This window comes from Solanum tuberosum, unplaced genomic scaffold (genome assembly GCF_000226075.1).
Source record: "Solanum tuberosum cultivar DM 1-3 516 R44 unplaced genomic scaffold, SolTub_3.0 scf00226, whole genome shotgun sequence".
Classification (NCBI taxonomy): Eukaryota; Viridiplantae; Streptophyta; class Magnoliopsida; order Solanales; family Solanaceae; genus Solanum; species Solanum tuberosum.
In genome coordinates this window covers 257,692-263,691 of record NW_006239155.1, presented here as the reverse complement: position 1 = coordinate 263,691, position 6,000 = coordinate 257,692, and the positions used below count along the sequence as shown (strand labels likewise).

The 6,000-nt window shown below is 37.3% G+C and overlaps 1 pseudogene; it reads right to left on the bottom strand.

Annotated features, from left to right (window-relative positions):
- Positions 1-759: 759 nt before the first annotated feature.
- On the bottom strand, positions 760-5,687 carry LOC102601186 (endo-1,4-beta-xylanase A-like; annotated as a pseudogene).
- Positions 5,688-6,000: the final 313 nt, after the last annotated feature.

Here is a 6,000-nt window from a genome sequence, read left to right as displayed (position 1 = left end):
CCCCCCATACACCACCACCCCCCCCCCCCAATCACATTCAGCACGATTTCTTTTGGTCATTTATTCTTCAGCTGTTCACCTCCAAATGTCTTGTCTTGTTTTCTACAGAACCTCAAGTGAAAAAAAAATGTCTTTTAATTCCAGAAGCACCTTTTTAAAGAAGATATAGGCACCGACAAGGGTTGTGGTGGAGTGATAAGTATTCTTTCATCCTTAATCAGAAGTGTCGAATTGGAGTCCCTTTGGGTATGAAGTCCCTTGCTAAATAATGAAAAAGTCGGTTAAATATTAAAAAGTTTAACCATTTTTGACATTGGAGTTTTGTTTCAAGATCATTCATTTTTCAAGATTAAATTGTTGAGTACACGCCAGTTTTACCAAAACATCTATGGAGGTACATTGGGCTTGCATGAAAAACTGTACTGAAATGGGCTTATCCATCACAATTTTGCATTATGGCCCAAATATGCTACATCCCAGAAACACATTCACCTCAATATGACAATAGTTCATATTAGATGTGTCAATAACATTTTAATTGAGAGTAATTTTCATATAACAAATGTATGACCTCTTTTAAAAGAATATAGTAAGGTAATACCTTATATTTACTCAGATGATGTACAATAAGGTTATAAACAAAACATTTTAGGCACGACAAGACCAAGTTGTATTGGAAAATGATCAGCATGGAAGACAAAACAGAACACATGAATAACAACTTTTGCACACCACAAAATCATACTATAAGGCGATAAATGGAGTCTAAGAAGTTGGAACTATATATCAACAGAGATTACCAGTGTATCGTCACCCTTGTCAACTACAAATTTCTTGGTAATTTTGTTCGAAACAGTAGTAACGGTCCACCTCATAAGAGCCATGGAATCCACGAAAGCTGAATTGGCTTTGTTCATCAATATGACCATGAGCATGGGATAACCACTCGTGCTTAAGAGCAAGATACCTTCTCCCAGTTTCGTTGAGATCACCTTTTGCATTCACTAAATGTGAATTTGGTCTATTTAGTAACAGCTCCCAGAATCTCCACAGCATTTACCTTCAACAGCAGGGTGGGCATAAGCTTCCCGAAGAATAACTTCAAGATCATCAGCTCTTACGTACTCGTTATCAGAAGACACATCAACTTCAGTGAACCAGATAGGAAGTCCAAGAATACTAAGTTTGTCCAGAGCAGAACATACAATGGGTCCAACTGGACTGTCAATATGTCCGTGAATACCTATTCCTCCAACAGGTGCACCATGCTCTTGGAGATGATGAATATACTCTATGTACTTTTCAGGTGAAGACCGGGAGTCACTTCCATCCTCAACATGGCAATCATTTACAAATAGAAAGGCAGAAGGGTCCAATTGATGTGCAGTTGTAAACATGTTTACACAATTATCTTTACCCAATCTATCTAGGTAGAAAGAACCATGCATCATCTCATTAATCACATCATAATGCTTGAACATCCCCTTGTACCGTGTTAGAAGCCCTGTTAGACGGTTTTGAACAGCCGTCATCAACTCACTTTTGTTCAAGGATTGTACCGATGACTGAACAGTGGCAACCTCTTCCCAAAAGATACAGTGACCTCGAACTTGGATGTTGTTTTGTGTGCAGAAGTTAAGGAGTTCATCAGCATCTTTGTAGTTAAAATTCCCTTGCTGTGCTTCTGTCCAGTACCGTATCAGCTCATTTCCAAACACAGCCCAGTTAAAATTCTTGACAAAGAAGTCATTGAAACCTTCATTGTCCATGTTTGGTCTAAGTATGGCTGAACCAAAGGGGAAGCTGTTTTGCAATTGTCTAATTCTTACAGATGTTCCAAGCAAATTACTTGAATCTAATCCTGAGAACTTCAATATGATATCTTGCTTACGTATCTGTGAAGAAAAGGCCAAGAAAGAGTCTGTATTTAGTATAAATGTTAAATGAAATTTTTAAGGTAACGATATTCTCTGCTACACAGAAGAAAAATAAGATATTCGTTTCAAATGGATAGTGGCAGCAATGAAAATTGTTTAAGATGTTCCTTCAAAACCACTGACATTCTTTTGTTGTTGCAGATTTGCACTCAAAAGCGATGCTGCAACAGTAAAACCTCAAAACAACAGACGATTATTACTTAGACACGATAGCATAAAATACCATGAACACAAAAATAAGAATCACCTTTTCTGTTTGCCTCTTCAAGTGTCTAAATCGTGCACGTCTGTCAACTGGAAAAATTTGAAGCCCAGCAACCATTAAATCTACCCCAGCAGCAGGACCCTGAAGATAAATCATAACCTTAGCAGCTTGCTTCTCAATTCTAAAAGATCCTCCGATTTCATGCCATATATCATTACTGATCTCAACTTGGCCCCCGTTCACCCATTGACTGTCTACCCCAAGAGCAACGTTTACGCTCTGAGGTCCTGATGCTTGTTTAATTTTAACCCATGCAGATACTTGATATGTCAAATAGAGTTCTACTTTTTCTGTGATCATCTGAGCAGGACCCATCCAGTTTTGAGTACGATTAGTCACCAGGATATAGCGGCCACTTAGAGGCTCATGAGCCACCAAGAGAATCTCTAGCCATTGGAGGCATCATAAGTGGTGAGCCTGTTTGAACACTCATTGTACAATTTCCAAGTGGGAACCAACCATTTGTGCCATAATTCAAGCTTGTATTTGTGATTATATTAACACCAAAATCAGCATCCTAAAAGAGAGGAAAAATGAAATAGAAATTGATGATGTTATTATCATCGGTATAAACGGATGATGTGCCAGAATCCTATTAAAATAAGGAGAGAATCTTTTCAGTTATAGGGACGAAGTTTGAATAAACATGAGTAATCTCTAGAAAAAGAGGGAAATATTCACATAGCATTGGACTTACATCACAAGAAGAAGAGCTGGGACATGAGATCACTACTGACTTTATGAGCAGGTCAGTTCCAGCTGGAGGTCCCTCAAGAAAAAATATAACTTGATCAGGGATAGTTGACAGAGAAAAGAACCTTCTAACATCTCCCAACACTCGTTTGAAACTGATTTTCTGGATGGAGTAAAACACTACCATGACTATTGCTTCTTAAACAATTAAGGTAACAAAGACAAACTAGATAGAGAATCTTACTTTCCAATGAATATAAATTTCATTTGTGAATTTTCATATACTAGTTTTAATGTGGCGAGAACTTCAACAGAACCCTGAGAAGTACCAGAGGCTCCAACACAAGCAGAAACTGTATAAGTAGAACCTTCTGATACTTTGCTTGTAATGTCTTGTTCCAAGCCATGCCAACATTCCTTACGATTTGTTACAATAGCAGCTGCTAATCCTTTATGGTAACCTGCTGGAACCACAAATGCCTCACAACAATTTGGGTTCCACAAGTAAAGCCCATATGAGAAGTCATGGTTTAAAATGATGTTCCCAGTGTCTTTTTCGTCTTCCTTTGAACTCTGACAGGAATTATTACATGTAAGATTGATGAGCATGAACAAAAACTAAAAGCAACAAACTCTATTTAAGACCAGGTATGATGTAACAATTTCAACTGCTTCCGAAGGTGTAGATTTGATGCTCAAGAAAAACTTCTAACGGAGCCATAGTAATATGTCAGAAGCCAAAAATATAAAAATTGCTCAAAATTCATATCAAATTACATAAGATACAGAGTACGGAGGAGTTTTACAAAAGGCTTGTCTATCTACTTTTGACAGCAAGTTCTGGTGCAATAATAGAGTTGATTTCATTGTCCACAAGATTTGCGAGAATTTTTTTATCATATTTTAATATTCAGCGTATGGCTAGTGCCAAGAAGATTCTTGTCTAAACTGACTGACATAAACGCTTCCATAACCCCTTGAACTCAGAACATTTTAAATATTCAAGAATAACAAACTAGTAAAGCCACGTTCACACCTGAGAATCAAAGTAATTGTTGGCGGTGATCATTGGTGCCTTATCCGTTTCCTGCTTTGATTCCTACATCCAAGATCACACAACTAGCTAAATAACTTATGTCAGAAACTCAAAATGGCAAATAAGCTGCCAAAAAAATCTTCTTTTTATGAGTCATGCAAAAACAACTTTGCAAGCTCGTTCAGACAATCGATTTAGGCCATCATCATAGTAAGGGCTTACCATGGTGTTATCACCATCAGTTACAAATGGCTTATTTTACAGAACTCAATCAAAATATATACTAACATAATCAATCCCTCTTAGACTGGAGAACAAGATGGAATATGGACACAGCACTGGACTTACATCAGAAGCAGTAGAACTGGAACGTAAGATCCCTACTGATTTGATCAGAAGCTGAGCCCCAGGTGGAGGTCCCTCGAGATAAAATATAACTTCATTCGGCACTGTTGACAAGGAAAATGAACGTTTCCAGCATCTCCCAACTCTCCTTTGAAACATATTTTCTGCAAGGAGAAAAATGCCACCACGACTATAGCTTCACATAACCAATGAAAAGTAACAAAGACAAACTAGATACAGAATCTTACTTTCCAATTGATATAAATTTCATTTCTGAATTTTGATACACTAGTTTTATTGTGGCGAAGATTTTAACAGATCCCTGAAAAGTACCGGAGGCTCCAACACAAGCAGAAACTGTATAACTGGAACCTGCTGATACTCTGCTTGTAATGTCTTGCTCTAAGCCTTGCCACCATATCGTACGTTTTGTCACAACAGCCATAGTCAATCCATTACGGTATCCAGAACCTGCTGGAACCACAAAAGCATGACAGCCATTTTGGCGCCACAAGTGCAGACCATCCAAGAATTCATGGTTAAGGATGATGTTTCCAATATCCTTCACATATTCCTTTGAACTCTGTCAGGAAATACGGTTTGTATGATTGATAAGCTTGAAAAAAATTGACAGCAACAAGTCAGCATCACTAAATAAGTTCTGGTATAATATGACAGCCTGAAATGCTTCTGAAGGCTCAAATTTGATGCTCAAGATAAATTTCTCACTGGGCCGTGAGAAAATCTATCTAAAAGGAAAATATTTGCTCTTAGTTCAAACGAAATTACATAAGATACAAGTTCAAGGAGGATTTTACCAAGTGTTAGTCAAAATAAACTTTTGAAGGTGAGTGTTGGCACAACAGTAAGCCATGGGTTTGCGACTGGAAATAGATACAACAAAGTTATGTTCATCAATTTTCGACATATTGGCACAAAGAAGATAATTATCATATTTTAGTGACAGAAGCAAGATTTCACAACTTCAGAAGTAAACATTTACAACGTATACATAACAGACAATTTTAGTGTAATTTTCTGCCGAAAAGAATGTGGATGAACCCATCGACCCAACCTAGCTCTGTCCCTAGAATATTCTAGTATAAAATGCCATAAACCCTTCCTCAACCCCACAAATTTGGCATAATTTTACACAATCCAAGAATCACAAAACCAGCAAAACAATCGCCAAGAACCCATATTTAGGAAAAATGCAAAACCCCATAAGCACCTGAGAATCAGAATTATTGCTGGCAATGACCATTGGTGCTGTCTTTATTCTCTCTCCTTTGATTCGTACATCCAAAATCACAAGATTAATCAAACAACTAATTTGGGAAACTCAAAATGCTAAACGATCATTGCTCAGAACACAAAAGTTCCTCTTTTTTTTTTTTACTAGATGTAATTCAAGAAAACAAAAAAGAGTATCCCCATCATTATAAAATACAGAGTACCTGTGAATGTGGTTGGTTTGCAAAGTTGCAAGGAAGAAATGCGCTCCATTGACCATTATATATAACTCATCTTCTCTGTTGAGAAAAAAAATTGAAAATCCGGTCTTGAGAAGATCACCGGACACAGCAAACCAATCATTGTCATTTCTAGGATATCCAAACGCCAAATCATTTCTAGGGTGTGCCTCTTCTGTTCTTCTTTTCCTCGTAAATAAAAGTAAAATGCAGGGGTCAATAGAAGTGTTCTTACGAATTAAACTAACTCAT